At 46.9% G+C, this 23299-nt stretch overlaps 1 long non-coding RNA gene across 1 annotated transcript in view; it reads right to left on the bottom strand.

The window, feature by feature from the left end:
* The window catches only part of LOC148758317 (uncharacterized), a 191534-nt gene extending 168780 nt beyond the window's left edge, over positions 1-22754 (bottom strand). The window contains exons 1-2 of the long non-coding RNA XR_016021009.1: positions 22432-22754; positions 15427-15521 (exon numbers count right to left, since the gene is read on the bottom strand). This is a non-coding gene — a long non-coding RNA (uncharacterized LOC148758317). The remainder of the gene's footprint in view (positions 1-15426; positions 15522-22431) is intronic.
* Positions 22755-23299: the final 545 nt, after the last annotated feature.

Here is a 23299-nt window from a genome sequence, read left to right as displayed (position 1 = left end):
AAAGGTGGTGGCCTTTTAGTGACATCAGTTAAAAGAACTGGTGGAGCCGCTTGAGTGTGACCAAGTGCTCACCCACTTGTCCGTAAATTCTCCTTGTGCAGTTTGTGTCACAGGCTGTGCCCCCTCCTCCACGTGGCCCCTCCTACATCTGCAAGGACCTGATTCTGCTTCCCAGCTGGCGTTCTCGTCCTAGAGAAGGGACCTCCCTCTCTCTCCTCTCCCTGGGCCACCTGTGCTGTGGGTGTCAGACAATACTCAGCTTTGCAGTCTGATTCCAGCCGGAAAAATGCTGGAGGCCCAGGCAATACAGTCAAACACATTTTATTCCAACGTCACGCTTTTTCTTTTCTTTTTCTGCTTGCTTTTGCTCTAGTTTTCCTTTGCTTTTTATATAGTTCACTTAGAAAATCCTGCCCTGTCATCTGTTGTAAGAATCATCATTATTTTATGTACTACTAAGAAAAAAATTTTTCAAAAATGTCAACTCTACTCTGACATCCACAGAAGTTAAAATGTGAAAGAAACAAAGGAACTACCTTAGAATGAGGGAGATTCAGTATTTTCCAGGCAGGTGACAGCCACACCAAGCATCTTCTCACTGCATATCATGGGTGTCCATGCTTTACGGCTCCGAGAAGCTTTTCGTTGCAAGCCATGCGAACACGAAGCCAGCGGCTTCATTTTATTTTCACTTTTGATGTTTTGATGTACATACATACGGTCAGGGAGAAAATGAGGACAGATACACAGTTTAAATGCAAAGCTTCAGAGCCAGCTTTCAGGGAGCTGGAATGCCAGTTCTGCCCACTTTGCTAAGCTGGAAAGCTGGGGTACGTTCCTAGACTGTGTTTCCTCCTCTGTAAAAGTGAGTTGCCCGCCTGAGTATAACAGGGTGTTCGTAAGGCTCTCAGAATAACGCCTGGGACGGGATGTCTGCAAACGTGCCCACAGCTGTGCTTGTCCCTGAGCGTTGTGTGCCACCCAGCCACCCAGGCTGTGGCCAGGGGAGTCTTGTGCCCCAAGCTTTGTCCCAGTGTCCTTAGGGCAAGGTGTGGCACTGCTGTGGCCTTAGTCATCTCCTGGAATGAAGTGCATGCCTGCCTTGACAATTATGCCAGAAATGGGCAAATTCTAGAATTTATTATGGAGGCCTGAGATACAGAAGCATGTTAGGCTAAAAAAAAGGCTAACTTTTTCTTTAAACTATTCATTAGTGTGATAAATGTTACCAGATTATGAAAGCAATTCAGATATTAAAAATTACATGGACTGAAATAAAAAGAGACCCCTGGATCGGCACCCCTCCCACTGCGGAGGGAACCACTGTTTACATAACTTCCCAGGTACTTTCTGGCCATTTATAAGTCGCTTTGCTGTGTTCTGTTTTAAAGAAAAGGGATCACCTGTACCTAATGTGCTCCAACATCTGTCACCTTCAAGTAGCTGAAGAAGGTGTCTCAGTGACCACCACAATGACTGTCACTTAGTGAGCCCCCATACGTGTCGTCTGAAAAAGCGAAAGACCTGTGGGAAGCGTTTGTATATGTGACAGGCACCCGCAAGCCGTGTGCACGTTTGAATCAAATAGTCAGATTCTCAACTGTTTCTTCTATGGCTCATTATTCCTGATTGACGGCTCTGCCCATTCATCCCCTGATTGATGGCTCTGCCCATTCACCCCCGGGCTCTCCTGAGGCCAAATTACTTGTGCTGCTTCTGTTTGGTAATTTAGCCAAGAAGTCTAAGGTGAGTCCTTAAAAGATGATTTTCTTGCACGGAGCACTGTGCAGTTTAGCAAATAGCTTAAGTACGCACACCGCCGAGTAAGTAAATACAGTGAATGCGGAGTGTCAATCAATGGTTTCCTTGGATAACGTAAAATATGCGCCCACATCAGATCAACCCCCCACCCAGGGCTTAGTTAGCCTCCTTGCTTAATTAAATTACCACAGCTCACTAGCTTGACCAAGCAAATGTTCTTGAAACTGAAAATTATACTTAAACCGTGATGTGTATTTATAATAAGTATTGAAAACTGTTTCACAAATATAAGAGTTCTCAGGCCTGTGTTATTTTGAAACTGAATTTCAGACTTTCAATCAGTAGAAAAAATGAAGTCTAAATCCAATTTATAGACCAAATGCAGTAATTTATTTGTCAATCCATCATTTGTAGTTGTTAAAAATTTAGTTTATATGTTTTAAAAATAATGCTGTTTATTAAAAAATAGAGAGACTATGGCTTTGGAATAAGTTAAATACAACAAACACTTCCAGGAGTTGAAGGATTCTTGGTGTTTTTAAGAGACTTTTTTAAGCTATTGATCAAAAATAAACAATTATAAAACCATAGCACATAAGGAGGAGCCAAACGGCATTGACATTGTTAAGCTACAAACGGCTGAGAATTGATATTTGCAAATGATACAACCTAGAAGTATGTAAATTCAAAAATTTATTCACTATCAGCAATAAGGGTGACAAATGACTAATGTCACTGCAAGACCACACTTGGACTTGGGAGAAGTGACGGTCGGGCCATATTTTGTGAGACTGACCACGGCCAAATTACAACTCTCCTTGACCTCTGGTTTCCCTGAGGAAATTTCTAATGTTCTAATTTCTGCTTCAGCGCTGAACTTCTATAATTTAATTTCACAATTTCCTCTGCCATTAAAGATATTTACACCGGGATGTCAGTGGAACTCTTATTTTGTTACAAACACTAATGTAATTTAAAAAGCACCTTCATTCATTGATGCAGCAAATACTCTTTGCCGGCTGGGTTTCGGGCACTTTCTAGCAACTGCAGATACACCTTCCCAGAACTTACATTCCAGTGGTTGAGAAAGAAAACTGAGTATGAGACGTGTGCTATGGAAGCACCGGGGGGAAAGGAGGACGGACAAGAGGGCCGGGGTGGGGTGCCACGGGGGATGCAGCTCAGGGACGGCATCTCTGAAGTGTCGGTGTTACTGCAATGCCAAGATACCTTTCGTGCAAAACGACTGCTCAGCAGTGACTTCGAGAAACAGGTGTTGCTTTCCTACCATTAAAAGGAACAAAGACGTAGCCGCTCTCGGACCTTCCGGCAGCTGCTCAAAGGTGACGTCAGGCACTCAGACCTTCCATCTTCTGACTCCGTCTCCGGCGTCCACTATTCCTCTTGACACTGAGCAGTCATGACCACAGGACAGCAGTGCTCACATGTTCCCCGAAAAATAACCTCCGCAACCCCCGCACCTGTCTTCCCCTTACACAACTGCATCAACCATGGCTTGTTTTCTTTCGGTGCTTGGACACCTGGGCCTCGCTGAGCCTGGACAGACTGCCCCTCTCGGCACAGGCAAATTCCTAGTCCCTTCCCAAGGCAAACCAAACACTCCAGAGCCCACGTCTCCCAGCTCCACGGTGGGCCTCTCTGACTCCATTCCTCTGCCACAACCACTGAGGTCCAGGCACCAGACGACTAGGGACAGCCCCTGTGCCCGTGAGCCCCTGACGTTATTCAAACCACCCAGGACTAACTCCGCTGTCCCGACTCGCCTGCTCTTTCCCCGGAAACCACAGTAAAGGCTCTCATCCAGGTCTGTCCCCTTTCCCTGCCTCCTGACTGCTGCTTCCCCGTGTGGCCCTGTGTGGCGTGGGTGCCCCTTGTCCTGGGAACTGTGAGTATGCAAAGCAATCTTCTTAATGCAACTATCTCCTGATCAGTTGGCATCCTCAGGCCTAAATAATAATGAAAACTGTATCATAACAATCACAGGACACGGGAGACGGAGAGAAGTGGGGAGGGGTAGCCAGGACTGGTCTTACAGTCAACTCGGGTTTGGGTGGTCGTGCTGGGACCCAGAAGAAAAAATCGGCATGTGTTAAAAAAGAAAACGGGAGAAGAGCTGTAAGGTCTGACCTACAAACCCTTCATCACAGGGGGAGATGTTTTCTTTGTCTCGGAGAATCACAGCGCCTGACATTCCCAGGTGTGACGGGTCGTGGGGGGAGGCTCCTCCCACAGGAATGCTCTGTCCTCCTCTGGTGGCCCCTTCCCAACCCTTAGAACACTTTGTGGGTCCTTTGTCCTAAATTTCCAGAAGTCCTCGGACTGTAAATTCCCACTTAGAAACATTCTTCTTAAAGATGTAAAGAGTCTCTTTTTCCCGGTCTTCAGACATTTCTTGTTTTTTACTCCAAATTATTTTATACCTTTTTGTACATTTCTATGTGCTCTGCTTTGACGTTCTCCTCTTCACAGGAGGAACTGCAAGGAAGAAGCCTTTATGGAAGGTGTGGACCGGAGAGAGACACTGCGCTGTGGTTAGGACATGTCCTGGGAAGAGCTGCCCAGGGGTCCTCCCATGAAGATGGAGGTGCTGCCTGCACCATCCACACTGTCCACTGGGCTGCTGACACTTGGGGTGCACTGGTGTGACAGCAACTGAATTGTTAATTGTACTTTATTATAACTACATTTAAACTTAAAGAGCCAACTGCGACTGGCGACTACTCTGCTGGACAGCATAGTTCTAGAGCAGGAGTGTCCAAACTGCGGCCGTGGGCCAACTGCGGTCCGCAACCCATTGTTAATTGGCCCGCAGCAAATTCCAAAAATATATTTAGTTTACTTAAACAAACCAGGTGAGGCAATACGTACTTCACCTCGAGTGAGTGGCCCGGCTGTTTGTGTATTTTACCGCACATGGCCCTTGGTGGAAAATGTTGAAAACAGTCTGGACACCCCTGGTCTAGAGTCTGGGCGGTGCAAGCAGGAGGTGCTGCTTTAGTTGTGAGGATGGAGGACTCATTTGCAGCTCACTGCTCTGTGTACCGGAATGACGTCCTGCCTCCCGTCATCCTGACAACCAGGCTGGAAATGAGGATAAAAAGCTGGAGGGTAACTGTCCTGCGGGCGCCTGCCTCCTCCAAGGTTTAGCCAGGGCTGCCTTCTGTCTCCTCTAAAGCTGAGACCCCCAATTAAAGAGACGCTGCAAAGGAGCGATGCACCAGCCACCAACCTCGGCGGGTCTCAGCCTGGGGCTGAGCGCTGGGCACGCCTCCTGTGGCCAGTCTCTTCTGCCCATCGCACTGACCTAAGCTGGGTGGGGCATCTCTTCCCCCATTTCCTCCCAGGGAATGATTCTCCTGCTAAGATGTGGTCCTGCCCCTCACTCGCCACAGAACTGCTGGGTTTCTGGCCATCTGCTCACATCTTGGGGGCCCTTTCTGAGTGCCGGCCCTGGCCCCTGGGCTGACGTTCAGCCAGTGGCCAGCAGTGCAGCCAAACTGGCTGTCACACAGTGAGATACGTTTCTGTGCCGGTAGGAATGGCCACTGAGCCAAACCCCAACACATGCTGTTGAAACCCACTGACAACCCCGCTCTCAATTCTTCCTCACCATCCATTAGCCAACCAGTGACCATGCTGTTCCTGACGCCCTGTATTTTGAATGTCACTCCTCCCTGGACCCTGTGGCCAGCACCTGCCAAGTGACACTCCCCGGGGAAAACGCCCCCCACCAGCTTGGGGAGCCTCTCCCTCCTTGCCCTGGGCTTCTCTCCAATGACTCTGAATATGAACAGCTTTGGACGTCTCAAGGTTGGTTTCCAATTAGGAACACAGTTTTGCTGAAGCGCATTTATTTTCTTAAGAAATTATGCCGCTCTTCCCATTTTCATGAAGAACTTGCTTGGAAATATTCCAAGTTCTCTAAGGTGTTTGCTGAGGACTGAGAAGCATCGGCAGGGCGCTCGTTTCTGCAGTCCCTGCGTGTCCGTTTCTGTCTGGGATGCGGAGCTGAGGGCAGTCTGTACTGTAATCTCTGCTGTTTGCAGAGGAAACACACACAAGCTCTTGGAAGCTTTGGTGAATAACTGCTGGGCTCTTCCAAACGATCAGAACTTTCAAACTATTAATTTCACCTTAATAATCCTTAGAAAGCCAGCATGCCTCACAAGAAAATCCTCTATAATCATGAAAATCAGAAAACCTAAATGCCTAATGCTACAAAAATTCTTACGTACATTATGATTAATCCTTATCATTGGATAATATATATTCAGTAAAATGGCATTTAAATATACTTTAATGGCATGGGGAAATATGTATTATTAGGTTAGCTAGGATTACAGGAATTAGAAAACTAATGACAAATAAATCTTTAAAATATTCATAGCATTTCCCATAGGTGATGAGATTCTGAACAACACTTCTGTCCACCGTACAGTCCTGTACTTTCCAAATATCATGGAATAAACACTCCAGTTTTAAAATCAGAAAACATATTTGAATCTACATGTATATGTGGGTATGTATGCGTGTGCATGTACAGTATCTGACAAGCTAACGAGAATATGTAAACTGGATGGGCTATTAGGTAAATACTGAAAATTATGTTTTTGAAAAATTTGGGAAATTATTCATGAAATGACGGCAAATGAAAAGTTAGAATATCATATTGTAGATTGGACTATGTCTCAGCTCTATTTAATTTAGTAGAGGAACTATAAAGAGAGAAATCGTATAATCGAACATAGAAGGTGACTGAGGTTACCACTGGGTACACCTTCCTTCCTACTTGGCAGTGTTTATGACAGTGATTGCAAGGACAGCGCACTGTTTCTAGAATTGGATGCAAACATCTCAGGGCCGGGTGGGGACCCCTTCATTGCAGTCCCGGCAATGGCTGAGTCCAGGGGTGTTTGCGTTCTCTCACTTTGGAGAGAAGAACAGTGTATATACAATACACTTGCAAATGCATGTTCAATATGTTTGCCAAACTGCATCAATTCTTGATTTTCCTGGTTGGCTAGAAATTATAGCAAAATATTCTTCAAATATAAATGTGTCCGTTTTGATTGTTTATAGCTTCCATCATCATTGAATGTTGAGACAAAACATTGGTTAAATACCATATATGATTTTTTTTTCATTTTGCCAAATTCATTTTCCAAATGATAAATTAAAGGTGGTTGGTATGACTTGGGAATTTTATGTTTCTCACTTTATTGCTACTGAAAAGCAAAAAGACAGCAGCGCTCTTGAGCTATGCACACTTCCTGAAAATAAGACACACCTAGCAAAGCCCCCTGAATACAGGCTCAGCTCAGTATATTGTGCTTCACTTCATTGTGCTTCGCAGATGCCGTGGTTTTGCAACTGAAGGTTTGTGATGACCCTGCTTCGAGCAAGTCTATGGGCACCATTTTTCCAACAGTATTTGCTCACTTTGTTTCTGCGTCACAATTTGGGAATTCTCACAATATTTCAAACTTTTTCATTATCACTATATTTGTTACAGGGATCTGTGATCACTCATCTTTGATGTTACTATCATAATTGTTTTGGGGCACCAGGAACTGCACCCATATAAGACAGAAAACTTAATGGATAAATGTGTGTGTTCTGACTGCTCCACTGACCAGCCATTCCCCCGTCTCCCTCCCTCATCCCCCCTGTTCCCTGAGATACAACAATATTGAAATCAGGCCAATTACTAATCCTACAATGGCCTCTAAGTGTTTAAGTGGAAGGAAGAGTCTTAGGTCCCTCACTTTAAATCAAAAGCTAGAAATGACTAAGCTTAGTGAGGAAGGCATGTGGAAAGCCAAGAGAGGCTGAAAGCTGGGCCTCATGCACCAAACAGTTAGCCAAGTTGTGAGTGCAAAGGAAAAGTTCTTGAAGGAAATTCAAAGTGCTATTCCCATAAATGCACAAACGATAATAAAGCGAAACAGCCTTACCGCTGATATGGAGAAGGTTTCAGTGATCTGAATAGAAGATCGGACCAGCCACAATGTCCCCTAAGCCAAAGCCTAATCCAGAGCAAGGCCCTAACTCTCTTCAATTCTATGAAGGCTGAGAGGAGGAAGCGGCAAAAGAAATATTTGCAGCTGGCAGAGGTTGGTTCACAAGGTTTAGGGAAAGCTGCTGCCCTCATACATAAAAGTACAAAGAGAAGCAGCAAGTGCTGACGGAGAAGCTGCAACCACTTGTCCAAAAGGTGCAGCTAAGATACTTCATGATTTTCAATGTGCACAAAACAGCCGCTTATTTAAAGAAGATGCCATCTCGGACTTTCACAGCTAGAGAGGAGAAGTCAATGTCTGGCTTCAAAGCTTCAAAGGACAGGCTGACTCTCTTGTCAGGGACTCATGCGGCTGGTGACTTTACACTGAAGACAGTCAGTGTTCATTCACCATCCTGAAAATCCCAGGGCCCTTAGGAACTGTGTTAAATCTACTCTGCCCATGCTCTGCAAATGAAACAACATAACAGACACATCTGTTTACAACATGGTTTACTGAATATATTTTAAGCCCACTGTTGAGACCTAGTCTGTTCAGAAAAAAAGATTCCTTTCAAAATACGACTGCTCACTGACAATGCACCTGGTGACCCAAGAGGTCTGACAGAGATGGGCAATGAGATAAATGTTGTTTTCATGCCTGATAACCCAACATCCATTCTGCAGCCCATGGATCAAGAAGTAATTTCGACTTTCAAGTCTTATTATTTAAGAAACACACCTCACCAGGCTTCAGCGGCCATAGGTGTTGATTCCTCTGATGAATCTGGGAAAAGTGAATTGAAAACCTTCTGGAAAGGAGTCACCTTTCTAGATGCCATTCAGAACGTTTGTGATTCATGGGTAGAGGTCAACATATCAACATTAATAGGAGTTTGGAAGAAACGGATTCCAACACTCACAGATGACTTTGAGGGTTCAAGGCTCAGTGGACAGCGTGACAGCAGGCGTGGTGGGAACAGCACAAGAACTGGGATTAGACGTAAAGCCTAAAGGTGCAAATGAGTTGCAATCTCGTGATAAAATTACAACAGAGGAGGAGTGGCTTCTTATGGATGAGCAGCTAACGTGGTTTCTTGAAATGAAATCTACTCCTGGTGAAGATGCTGTGACGATTGTTAAAATGACAACGGATTTATTAACAGAATATTATACAAACTTAGTTGATAAAGCAGGGCAGGGTTTGAGAGGATTGACTCCACTTTTGAAAGAGGTTCTACTGTGGGTAAAATGCTATCAAACAGCATCACATGCTTCAGAGAAGTTGTTCATGGAAGGAAGAGTCAATCACTATGGCCAACCTCACTGTGATCTTATTTTAATAAACTGCCTCGGCCTCCCCAGCCTTCAGCAACCACCACCTGATCAGTCAGCAGCCATCAACATGGAGGTAAGACCCTCCACCAGCAAAAGGTCACTGTCTGGCTGAAGGCTCTGAGAATGGTTAGCGTTTTTCAGCAATAAAGTATTTTTAATTAAGGTGTGTCCATTGTTTATTTCAGACGTAATGCTACTGCACACTTAACAGACTACAGAATAGTGTAAACATAACATTTGCATGCACTGGGAAACCAAACTACCTGTCTCGATGGACTGTAATTCCCACTATATTGCAGCGTCTCCCAGGCCTGCCTGCACTAACGTGCCTCTGTGTACACGCTGTTCTTCCCTTCTCCCAGCGATCGTCTTCAGCATTCCACTTTATCTAACTAAAAGAAGCTTTAAAAAGCCCTGGGTTGAAGGTGGTTTTTTCCCCTTTGGAGAAAAGGAACCAGCTTTTGTTTTGTATTTTTAAATTAGTCTCTCAGACTCCTGATAGCTCTCTGTTTCTTGGCAAAGACACAAATCGTACATTCTGATATTCTGTTCACTTACTCGTTCAGAATTCCCAGACTAGGCTGTGATCCCTCACATCAATAAGAAGACAGACAGAGCACACAAGTCCTCTGAGGCCATCGCCTCATCTTTCCTTCATGTGAGAAAACAGCAATTCCACAAGACCAAGCCAGATAATACCAGGCCAGAAAATCTAATACCTTGTGCAGGCTGGGCAGACATTCTGCCAGCGTGTGACAGCCTGGGGCTAAGTGGGGAGGGCAGACCTTCTAAGCACTGAGCTTCTTTAGAGCCTTGAAACCCTCGGGTGTGAGATAAGAGGAGAGTTCAGTGAGAGCTGACATGAAGGTCCCTACAATGAAGGTATATGTCCAACACGTGCACTGGATTTTTTGAAAGTTTTTTTTTTCTTTTTTTAATCTGTGAAGACATTTCAGTTACACTGTGTTCAGACAAAAATTGATCACGGTTGTTTTATGACCATCAACTTTCATGTATCTGTTGTTACTATACAGAACCGAGTGACTGTTGAAGGAATCCACCCGTGGACTAGGACGCATATTGTCACTATGAGTCATCCTTCACGGACACGTCTAATACTGTTCCCTCTCTACCCAGCTGACTTTATATCAGCAAACAAGATTTCAACAGATTGGAGGCACGTATATTCATTCCAAAGTCTCTAATAGTTTTCTCACTTTCTGAAAGTCTCTGAGGTAAGAGGGTGGGAGGAAAATAAATGCAGATTGAAAGTAGGCACAGGTGGTGCTCAGAGGGAGAAGGCAGTGTCACCTCAAGTGACATAACAGCGAACACAGGGTATGAAAGAAAGAGACTACATGCATTTTATCTGGTTTGTGGAACAAGGTGTCTGGACTTCCGTCCATCAGTCAGGGGTCAGTAGAGCCCTTTGTCACAAGGAGGCCGATGGCCTGGGCAGGGGAGTGGCAGAAGGGGACCAGCTGGTGGGGGAGAGGTCAAGTGCACATGATTGTTAATATCTGCACAACTTAAAGAACCGCATGCCTTGTACAAATGAGACTGTGGTAAGGACTGCAGATCAAACCTTCTGATTACTGGTGACAGTCAGGCAGGCTCCACCGCGTACGTTTTAATCCGCTGGTTTTCCTTACACAAGCTCTTTATGAAAGACAGCAACTGGTTTCTAAAGGGGAAAAAGAGATAGTGTTTTCCTAGCGGCTACCGTGCCTGTGTGAGTTATGTGACTGTCCCTTGTCTCTCTTCCTGACTTCAATCTAACCTGCCTCTGAATATAAAAGTACATCCTCCTTATCTTGTTAGGAAGGTTACAGATTTTGTCTTATCCATATTGAAGAGAAAACAGGAGGCAAAGACAGAGCAGAGCCTGGAGCAGACAATGCAGACGGTGGAGGCTGCCCGGCCCCTGTGCTCTAGCCAGGCCACCTCGCAGCTGTGTGGGCCACAGCCGGCTGCGCGATGACGCATGACAAAGTGCGGGGAGACTGCCTAGGGCCCAATCTCCAGGTTTATGCGAGGACCTCTCATCCATTAACTAACCAGTTTGCTAATCACCATGAGTACCCAACATGCCTTAGGCTTGCACTAAAGACAAAGGTGAAAATCCATAATCTACATTTATAGCATAAATGGATTTCTATCTACCCATAGATAGATAGAGTTATTAATTAATAGGTCACACACGTGCTTCCCCTCAGGACCCTCGTCGTGCCTGGAATAAGACGACCCCGGTACACATGAAGTTGTCCCCTTGGTGTGGGCACCGCCTCAGCTGTGCATAGGCCTTTCTGAGCAGGCAAGAAATACTTTGTAGTTAGCAACAACTGTCCCACCCAAGTCATCTGCACCTGAACTGCTCACCTCACTGTGCAAAACACCAGGGGACTGTGGTACTTACAGGGATTGAGTATGTCTTGAGCTTCCTTTATAAGGTCACTAATTCAATTCATGAGGGCTGCACCCTCGAGACCCAAGCCCCTCTCAGAGGCCCCACCTCCTAACACCTCACTAGGCCTGATGATTTCAACACATGAGTTTGGGGACATAAACAGCCAGACCATAGCAATAACAATATCAACATTTCCGATTCAAATCACAGACAAAACACCCCCAAAGGAGGGGCTGACGGATTCCACTGCGGTAGGATTGTTCAAAGCAGTCAGAAGCAGCCAATTAAAATGATGTTTATCAAATGGAATCCTGCTCTCACGTAAGAGGAAAAGCACGATACAACTTAATTAAAGCATGATAACCACTATGAATTAAAACTGCACTTAGAGAAAACTGTGAAGAAACAATAAAATTTACCAGTGATTTTATGGCTACAAGGGATTTGGGAAACAGTTCTCATATTGCATTTTTAAGTTCTGCAATTAGCACGCTCACATTTAAGATAAATATATTTTTCGAGAAGCGGTACTTATCACTGTCCTAGAATCATGGCAGCATGCGTGCTTTACAAATGTCATTTCCGGGCTGCTGCCTACATCAGCAGGAAGGACATTACTGAAAATGGGCTCGCGAGTGTCAGGAGCTAAAACGCTGATGGAGACACAGCTGGTGGCAGCTGCACACCCGGGGACTGCAGGGAAGAGATGGCCCCCAGAACCCTGTGATGGTCTCGGTGTGGACCCCCCCCCCCCCCCCCGTAGGCCCATTTGCATCTGTTTGTATGAACTCTGTATCTCCTCCTGAGAACCAGGGACAGGGATAGGGTGCTGCATTGAAGTGTTGCTCTCGCCTGGTGCTTCCTTCTACTTTGGGGACTGTGATCTGGGCCTTTGCTGTTTAGGCCGACTTGGACTTCAGCCAGTGAGCTGCCATGTGGAGAGAGACCCCAGTGCGCCCGGGAGGTTCCCATGTCACATCGGGCAGAACAGGCTGCGAGCTGCCTCTCTGCGGTCTCGAAGGAGTCACTCCATCACATCCCCTGGGACCAGAAACCCAATGACTGTGGAACTCACCCGCCATTTGAGTACAAACATGACTAGAACACCTTCTAGAAATGCCCAGCTCATGAGGAGACAGAGGCCCTTCTAGATAAAATTATCATGGATGGAGAAATGTGGCCAGTGGGCCCGGCAGGGCCACAGGCCTGTGGTCTGAGAACCCTCTGGCCCTGACAATGCGAGGCCCTGCCTGGCCTACCCTAACCCAGCCTCCCCGGGCTGTGCTTGAACTGGGTGTGTTAGAACTCTCGCCCAAAGAGATACTCAAAGAGAGCACAGGAATTCTGCCGCATTCAGAAAAAAGCAAACCAAACACTGGCACCGGGGTTTGCATGCTGGTCCTCCGCGTGGTTGAACGGCTCCAAAATGCAGCCAGCGCTGGGACATGGAGCTGTTAGCCCCTAAGAAAGACCATAGTCGCTATGAGGGCTCAGAGAGAACAAGACTCCCAGTGGAGATCTAGACAGCCGTGGCCGCGCCCCTGCCCCAGGCCCCTGACAGACGACTTAGGAGCTCTTCCTGAGGAGCCTGGGGCCAAGCCTTTACATCACAGCCATTTAGAGCTTTCCAGACACACCCACAAACAGCTGGCAACTGCCTTCAAGAAGCTGATATTCTACTTACTAGAGGAGAGGGCTAGAATAATAAAATAAAAACATGAGCCAGCACCAGAGGAGGAGACCCACAGGGGGTGTCATTGTACGTGGGGCACCTATGGAAAGTACCTCCAAAGCAAAGACCTGTGACTCACCTGACAGGCTCAAGCCATTCAGCAGAGAACCACATAACAAAGTTACATTGGGAGGAAATCCAGAGCAAAATTTTTGCTCATTTTGAAGAAGCTCCATTACAGTATAAAAAGTATTTACTATAGTAGTTTAAAATATATCTGAAATCAATGTAAAATAATACTGAATGTCAACTGTAATTGGAAAATAAAAAAAAGAGGAAACTGAAAAAAAACAAAAACTGAATAAATAACATGAAGAAATCTAGTAAAGGGCATTAATTACTCATAGAAAAGGTGTAAACTATTCATGGTAAATTTAGTTAACACCACAATGATTATAATAGGTGAAATCGCTTTGATTTTATATCTTAGGTTAGGAAAAGCTGCCGGGTTTTACTGCTTCTTGGTTGCAAAAAGATGGGGTAAGCCTGTCACCTAAGAGTCTTATGCAACACTTGTTTATGGAATCCTTGCAAGACTCCTGGTGGCTTTTGTTATGGTTTTCCTACCCTCCTTCCCGGGTTGGCCTTCCCACAGGACACTGGGCTTGGTGGCCTGCTCTGGACCGCTGACTGGTCTCCCTCTCAGAAGCTGGTCCCCTGTGTCTCTCCCTTGTTCCGAGCCATCGAGCCATCGCATATGCCTCAGCAATGCTGGGCTGCGTGCGGTGAAACCTCCATGCGGTGCCCCAGAGGCAGGGAAGCCGTCCGCTCCTGGCGCTCCTGGCGAGGGACAAGCTCCCAGTTGGTGCTGAGCAGGGCAGCCAGGGCTGCGACGATACAGGCACCATGAACCCCACTTCCTTCCCTTTTTGTGTGACGATTCCAAGCTTTTTGTTTCACTGTGTTGCTGGCGGTTTTGAAAAGAACCCCAGAACTGCTTTTGCTCTTGGGTAGCTGTGTAATTGTTGGTCTTTGTGGGAGGACGAGGCCAGTGGCCCTTACTCCACCATCGTGGTGATGTTACCTGAGTCTTAAATCCCATTTGACTTGTATTTCAGTAACACTTATTGTGATGGCAAAATAGCCAAATTTTCCTGCTGGATCATTTCCCCAACATAATTCATTAAATACTCCACAGCCTCAGCATTGATTCAGGATGCACGTCTGTCAGTTACTAACTTTCATGTCTGCTCGCTTCTGTTTCAGGGCTTCGTATTCCAAGCCACTGGTCTGTTTATCTCTTTTTGCAAAAACGACCTCAGTTTTATAACTACTGTTATGATTTAAATGTATTTTATTATCTTGTAAGTCAAGTTCCCTCGTCAATTTTCTATATTAAAGATCTCTTAACTATTTTGTTTCTGTATATGTACAGATAGCGTAGATACAGACTAAAGATGCACAGAAGGAGAAGAAGAAAACGTTCTGAGAACAAGACGAGAAACTGTTAGAATATTGAGACTGGGAAGCCCAGGGCCGCCATCCCCTGACCTACTTCCAATCACTGCAGAGCCACGCGGCTCAGCGCTAATTCTGAGGCTGGCAGCCACCACCCTTCTGCTCTGATGTGTAGCTGAAGCTCAAAGCCATCTTTCATCTCTGCCTCCTCACTCTGCAAAGGAGAGGATGCCCCCCGAGAAACCAAGAAACCCCATCTCAGCCTCCAGCAAAGAAGGGCTCTGGGCGAGTCGACCGCCTCCAGGCAGATCCTGCAATTACAGAGCTGAGCTCAAGACGGAAGATGGATGTTTTTCCCTCTCAATCTTACTTAGAGGTCTGGGTAACACTATGCAAACTGCTCAGGATAAAAGGCAACCAGGAAGGCAGAGGACTGAGGAAGGGCAAGGCCATAGAGACCGCTGATTTCAGAGAGGGAGAGGGATTGGGCACAGCCTGTGAAGCTTCCCAGGGCAGCCAAAGCCATCACTTCCTCTCTCAATGCTTTCAAACGTCCAATCACTGCCCATCAAACACTGTCCCCAAAACAGTACTCTCAAATGCTTATTACAGTAGCTTACGTTCTGTTTAAAAGGCCACTAAGAAGTTGTTCATTTCTTCCTACAGCAATGTGCACGGATAAGAATTATCATTCCACATAGGAGCCATGATGCAGGCGAGTCACTAAGTGTAGTGGTGACACAGTATCAGGGGTGCGAAGCGCGTGCTTACCTGAGTCAAGCGCAGGCTCACAGCTGTCAGTCGGGTCTGACAGGAACACACTGCACCCAAGGTCGGGATGAAAGCAGATCGCGTGTCTTAGGACCCTGTAGATCAGAGGAAACAGTGACTGAGCCCAGAAGCAGCATTATCGAGGACCCAGTTAGAAAGATGACTCTGACAGCTTTGCAGCAGCTGAGTCTGCAGGAGAGACGGGCTGAGACAGATAAAAGTCTGCTGAAATCCATGACAAGAGCCATGAACTGGCTTGGAGACCAAGGCTCTCAGGCCCCTAGAACACAAGTTGCTCCCTTCAGCCGAGCGTCAGCATCTGCTCTGAAGGCCTTTATCGTCAGGGCCGAGCCTGGGGTTTATCCTCAGACCTCTCACTCAGGAAGTCGACAATGTGGCCCAAGGGTCTCCACGCAGAAGGTCCCATTCTCCCCATAATGTCGGAGTTCGCCCATGGGGGCTGGGGGAGGGCCTGCTGCTGCTCCAGGAAGGGCCCTCGCTGTGCTACTGGGACGGTGTCCTGTGACTCGTCACAAATTGGAACACAGATTTAAGAAGTATTTTTACAATTCTGCCTTTAGAAGCTAGCAAATTACTGTCCTTAAGTTACTGGATTACATCAGAACATATGATTTTCTTTCTTGGCATTGAATAATCTGTGGGAAAATCAGTAATTTTGTTACCCCAGTGAGTGACTGTGTCAAATTACCCAAAAGGAGGACAGGCTCATTTGGAGATGGGTGAAGCTCCTGACACCCTGACTGTTTCTACTCTTCACCCAGCGGCAAAACCAGGCCTGCTGCCCTCTCGCCCACAAGTTTCCTTTACAGCACACACTTCTGTGTGGCACCTGTGAGTCTAACCTCTTCTCCCGCTTCCACAGGAGCACACACAGGACTGCAGCCATTCACAGTGACTCCATCTTTCTGTCTTTCTAGAACTGAACGTATGACCTGATACACTGGTCTATTTTAGGTGATCGAAAGTCATATGTGGATGATGAAATGGTGACAAAGCAGTAGAATTTAGCATTGATTCTTCGCTCCAGTCACTGCAGTTTTTGACAATTAAGATGCTGTGATCACACAATGAAACTGTTGCTTCTTTTCATCCTCTCAAATGAATGTCAACCTGTATTTTGGTGGATTGGGGATTAAAAGCACACTTACTCCCACGTCTCTACCCTGCAGCTCTCGGGGTTTCTCCTGTGTATCCCCTGAAGACTGCAGCCTGGTCTCCACTGAATTTGATCTCCTGAAAAACGTGCCCCAGCACAGGGCCTGCTTCTCTGCTCTTACCATTCCTGCTCTTTAACTGTCCATTCAGAGAGTGGCTCTGAAAGTCTGCCCCCCACACGCGTGACAAAGCCTTAAACCTAATTTAGACCCTGATTCCTTATCTGATGTAATTTCTCAAGTTTCTCCTTCTCCCATGTCCTCATTTAAACACGCTTGTGTTTTATGCTGCAGTGAACACAGGGGTGCAGAATCTCTTCAATGTCCTGATCTCAGTTCCTTCAGATAAGTACCCAGGAGTGGGATTGCTGGGTCATAAGGTGGCTCTAGGTTTAATTTCTTGAGGAGCCTCCACACTGTTTTCCGTAGTGGCTGCACCAATTTACATCCCACCAGCGGTGCCCAGGGCTCCCTCTGCCCCTCACCCAGCATTGTTGCTCTGTCCAGCCTCTCCCGTCCCTGGCATGCTCTTAGGTCAGCAGACTCTCTCATTTCTTGTCCTGACCCTACAGTCTGGATAAGCCTCTCAAAACTCACCTGACGCCTCCCTTTCCTTTTCCTGTCACCCTCTGTCAGAGGCTTCATATGCATTTCCACATTGGTCCAATCTCCTTTCTGCACCGCTGCCCCACAGGGCTGTGGCCCTGCCCCGGTGCTCTTCCTCCAAGGGCACTGCTGGCTTCCATATCAAAGAGTCATCTGCTGAAGGACAACACGATGTCATTACTAGGGTACTTTCTGACTGTTCTGTCCACACGTCATTAGCTCTCGTGGACAACTAGAACCATTCATTTCCAAGACGAATGGGTGTTGGAAGATAAAGCACACGTATTCTTACAGGAAAATGACCGCTCCCGGATACTTCAGTGGTATTCTTTATGCTTCTCCAGTACAAATGGCCCGAAGTTTGGGGAACAGGGTCTGGCCCTGTATCACTGTCATTCTTCGGTGTGGAGAGCCAGTCTTCGTATCTCTGTGCCCTGGAATGTGGCTTAGTCTCCCTGTAAGTCCAGAATACTGACACCTGCGTACCGGTCGTGGGGAGACAGAAAACACCATCACCTGGTAGGACTTACACTCAGCACCGCACCTCGTATGGGGACGTGCCTCCCACACAACTTCCTCTCCCTAAGCTGGCTCACCTCACTTGCTGCTTGTTTCATAAAGTCAGAGACATGAGTTTCAGTCCCGTTGTTTCTCCGTATACGAAAGATGTGAGCACTGCGTTCCAAACAAGTGAGAAACAGCCTTTGTGCAGGACTCCCTGAGAGAGCCCGAGAGGATCTCGCATTAGCAGGAAACTCCCGTAGGCCGATGGCATCGTCCTCTCAGATCCTCAGACACCCGGCCTAGCAGCCCACCGCCGTCAGGACACTACCCAGATGCAGTCACCTCACCCACTTTATTATCTGCCTCTCATTCCGGCCTCTAAGACTATTCACTACTTTCTCATTTTCAATTAAAATATTATCACCCTAATGAAGCAGTAAAGTATATCAATTTCATAATATGCTGATATTGTGCAATTACGTGCAACATTTATGTTTATACAGCATTTGCAAACCTACTCCCCGGGCTTTGGGTACAAATTAAAAGGTGAGCTGGGAAACAGGACATGAAATTTCTGTACTGAACAGATGCAATTACGTCTAATTTAGTGTGTTCCTCTTACGACTAAACCGCTTTTGAGCAAAGTGCCAGACAGTCTTTCACGAGAGGCTCGTTCGAGCCTCTCCCTGCCCCCACACTCCATGCCCTCCAGCGTGCCGCCCACGGCCAGCTGTCCTCTGCACGTCTACCTCATAAGGACTGGACTGGGCTTCCGGCATAACAGAGACTGTAAAACGGGGTGCAACCCAACACATCTCATTCCCCAAATCAAAGTTTCAGAAAGATCACCAGATTCGGAGGCATGACTCCTGGGTTTCAACCTTAGGTCAAAATGTCTATTCTTAAATGTTGCAGTTGGAATATGTCACCTTCATATAAAAGTCTCTCAACACTAGTAATTTCTGTGAGTCTCCTTGACTAAAAAAAACAAGTTATTCATTATTGGTCCTCAAAACAAAAGGTGGGCAGAGTAATTAACCTGCGTAAAGAGATGGGTCAGCACTGCCGACTGCCCTGCACTCCCTGCCCCCTCCCTCAGCCCCCACCCCTGCCCTTTCATGCTTCCTCCCTGCACATCAGAACCAACACCACCCACCTGAAGTCAGGGTGACTGTCTGGTGTGCATCTTGGCAGCCCCAGCACCCAGCTCAGAGCCCAGGACACAAAAGTAGTTTGCTAAGCATTGGGAAGATGAAAAGGAAAAACAAAAGTCGGCTGCGAATCACACAGGCTTGACACGGCATCCAGGTGCCACAGGACGCACTTGCCAACAGCTCGTCTCACCATTGTTTTCTTGAAAGTCCCATGTGCTACAGAGAAGCACTTGAGTTAAGTGTGCAATAAGCAGGCAATTCCTCAATAGCCATGGAAGGGCCTGCAGTATTATTATTGTCTCTCAAATAAAACGATCTAGCAAGCAGTACAGGTGAAGCCCCAACATGGCAGATGGGCACAAACAAGGAGAGACCCGTCATTGCACAGCAGGCATTCCCCGCGGGAGCTGCACACCTTGCTAACTGGCTCAGAGGGACGGAGGGACGGATGCGAGACTCACAGAAAATGCCTCTTTTGGCGCTAACTAACATCAATCAGGACGCCACGGGACCGGGATTGACTAATCTTACAAAGGACCCAAAGGACCTGGTTTTCCTTGGCTTGTTTATATGTGAGTTTGCTAATTAGTTCAGACTAAACTCGTGTCTAGAAAACAGTAATGTTTTGCTGCAAGCGGACCTGACAGAGGCCTTACTGGCACCCTAACCGGCTCACTTTTGTTCACTGCTCAGTGCTTTTACTCCTACTCAGGTCATCTCTTCATGCTGATGGAGCCCCCACCACCGCCTTCTGCGTGCCCCCTGCCGTCGGGTGGGACTGGATTACATCCCTACAGCCAGTGGGAACCTGGGTCTCTGGGGCCCTGAGGTGATCGCTGGACATTAGTTAACCCAAGTCCCCACTACGGCTCTCTCCACCCACCTTCCAAGAGGAGATTGTACAGATTGGCCCTAGACTCAGGCAGACGGGCTGTAAGGCCTGGCTCTGAGGTCCTCTCCAAGGGGAAGCGGGCACGGCGGGTTCCTGAGCTTCCCAGGGCCTTACTCACCTCTGGAAAGCTGGTGCAGTAGGACCACGTGAGAATCACAAGTGTTTCGAGAAGTTTTCACTTATCCTAAGCTCCTAGCAATTGCGTTTATTTTTACCTTACATTTTATTTTTATCAAAGAACACATGTGTGGGTTTTTTAAATAAAACAAGAAAATAACAAAGAAAAAAGCCTTTCCTCATTACATCTTTTCCCCATTGCTAATTCCCACTGCGAGGGGCACCCACTTTAATCTGTAGCCTCTTCTTATGACTATGATGTAGGTCCACCCACATTTCTAAACAACAGGCATTGCCATGATTTCCTGTTTTTCACTTTTCAGCACTGACTATTGAAAATGAGGATTTAGTTGTTCAATACCACACACAGACACACACAGACACACACGCTTCACCTCCTCCCACCTTCCCAGTACAGCTATGGGTTAGGTTAATATTCAATGTTACGTCCCTGTGATTAAATGTAGACGACCCACTTCTGAGTAACGAGATAGGTTTTCAGTGAAGTTACATTTTACATGCATTTTTATCCCCAGCCCCACCCTACATTTTCAGTATCCTCTATTCTAAGCTTTCACACTGTTTTCTTTACAAGTCATGGTCTAATTTCTACTTCCTCTAACACTGAGTAGAGCCTTTTCTTGGGGTATCAATGGGCGAGGTCATGAGAAGGTGCTGGGAACCGAGGGCTCATCGCAGCCAGGACCTTGGCTGGGCCATCGCGGGGCCAGGCACAGAATTCCCGCCAGGAATACAGTCAGCAGGAGCCAGCCTCGTACACCGACGTGTCGCTGAAGGAGCTGGCTACCCCGAAATGCCCAAGGGTGCAGACAAAGTAAGCCCCAACAGAAGCCATCTCGCTCCAGCTGAAGACCAGGGAGAGGGCAGCCGAGGGAGACAGCGAGCGACCTTTTACAGAGTAGCCACTTCAACCACACCCCCCAGGTACCCCGGCAGCCCTGCCCCACCTGTCACCAGGACTCAGTGGGCAGCCTTGACTCCACCCTTGACAAGCTGTGAAGGGTGCCCAACACCGAAGCGGGCTGTTGGGAGAGAGGGCCACACACGGAGTGGGGGATTCGTGGCACCCAGGCCCACGGTGTCAGCGGGGAGCACACGGCACAGGCAAACTCCCGCCCCACCCGGCAGCAATGAGGGGTGCCCCTGGGGAAAGGACCGGCATTTCCAGCTCCACTCCTGCTAATCGGGCGACATCACCCTCTCCTTCCCCTACTGGAGACTGTCAGAGAAATCCAATTACATCAGAAAGTCTAAGTATCATCCAGAATTCTCCTCACATAACACGAAAATGCCTAGTTACCACTCCAATCAAAAAGCACTTGTCGTCATAAGCACCTAGAAGACCTTAAACTAGAAGAAAAAAAGACAACCAGTGTATGTGAACTTTAAACAAACAATGACAAATGCTCTTGACACAAATGAAAAATAGAAAGGCCCAGCAAAGAGCTAGAGGACAAAGATTTGAGGTAAAAGGGGGAGAAACTGGCGGCCGCGGCTCTACTGTGATGAGCAGAGTTTTGGGGAGACTGAGGTCTGGCTTTGTGAACGTCTACGGAGGAATACGGCCGTGGGAGAAGGGGATGAGGACGGCTGTGGAAGACCCTGTGACCCTGTGACAACAACGTCTGGCACAGGCCAGTTAGTACAGACTGCAAGGACTCACATTTGAACTCAGCGTAGAGGTTTCTAGAACTCACGGGGAACCACGCTACTTGTGGAGGCGATTGGTATCACAGGAGCGCCCTGCTCTGTGGCAAGTCCTGAATTATGCACCCAGATCATGAAATCCAAAAAGCCAGTGTGAGTCCTGGAGAGGAGCTTCCATGGCAAACAGCCTATGACACCAGTGGCTCTGGGAGTGCGCCAACCAGAAGCTCACTGGTGGTGCCTCCCACGTCCACCCCGCCGTGCCGCCCCACGAAACTTGCCCTCCTAGGACCTTGTGTCGCTCACAGAGGGAGCTTTACTCCCCGCTCTCACAGACACAGTCACTGCCCTGATTTAACCCCTTACTGTCTCTCTCCTGCACCACCATTGGCCCTCTGTCCTTAGTCCACAGTCAGTCTTTCCTCCGTGCTTGGGCTGCAGTGACATTTGTGCAGAGCACAGATGGCTGCAATCAAGTTGACATACATGAACTGAGAGTCGTCCCTCACATCGCTCTTGCCTGGGGTGGAAGCCAGTGTGTGTGCCTGATTGGGGTAGGGTGGTGCTGTGTGAAAGGCAGAGAGAGATTTTAATTGATTGAAGAAGAGACCTGAAAGGAGAAACCATCACATGCGTTCAAGCACATCGGGATTTACATAATAATTTTTCAATTTAAACAGTGTGAAAAGCAAGAGGAATGTAGTAGCCCACAGGAGAGGAAACGACTGGATAAAATATGCTCATTTACCCCAATATTTTGCATTGGGCTAACACATGAATTATCAACATCAGAGACAAGCATATATATTGAGGGCAATTCAGACAGTGCAGAATCGTGGGCAGAATAGAGCGCTTGAAACTAAAACTATTTTAAGAAAAATTAGGTTACCTTTGAACATAAGAATACCTGTCATGCTGCATTTTTCTTCTGAATTCTTCCCGTTATTCTCATTAATCCTTTTAAAGTCCTTAATGGATTCTGAGCACATCTCACGCTTTGTAGCTGAAAATCCTGCTGAACCAGGAGGCTTCCCAGCATCTCAGGACAAGGAACGGCCCCTTTTTCCTCCAAAGCTTTGAAACCTAAAACCCAGCCCCATATTAGGAAGTTCTCTGTATCGGACAGAGCATCCTTGCTCAAAAATGGGAAGAGACCCAGCTGGCTCTGTGTGAAGTGAACTCAAGCCAGGAGGGACTGTCTCGGGAAATCCTTGCAGGAGTTCTCCCAGGAAATGGCTGGAACCCCGCTGCTGCCTCCTTCCTCAAGGAGCACACACGTCCACCCCCCTGCACCTGCCCCGGCCCTGTATTATACCGAACAATTCACCCTTGACCTTCAGACTGACATGCCCTCACCTACTACAGCACAGAAATTTTTTAAAGACTCACAGAAATAAGAGATCACACCATGGAATGACCTGACAGTCTTTTGGAAGGCAGGCTGTGTGGCTGGAAGGATGTCACCACTAATATATGTTTCCCTCACACTTGAAATAATTTTAATAACAATACAATTAATAATTAATTGCATATCAATTTAACCCAATTCCAAGTCCACATTTCTTATTTGATTAGCTTTATTCATTCAAAGGAATAATAATTACTAAAATCAATAGACGTTTTAATTCCATCTTGGCCACAATTTAAAAAAAATTATTCCTTCTCTAAGTTCTCATTAGACTTGACCTTCAAGACAAAACGTACTTCTAGCTTTTCTTACAACATTTGGTCAATATTTTTCAGTATCCTTTGCAGAT

Source organism: Rhinolophus sinicus, chromosome 4 (genome assembly GCF_057876585.1).
Source record: "Rhinolophus sinicus isolate RSI-liver-muscle chromosome 4, RSI-T2T, whole genome shotgun sequence".
Classification (NCBI taxonomy): domain Eukaryota; kingdom Metazoa; phylum Chordata; class Mammalia; order Chiroptera; family Rhinolophidae; genus Rhinolophus; species Rhinolophus sinicus.
This window is presented reverse-complemented; position numbering and strand designations above follow the sequence as displayed.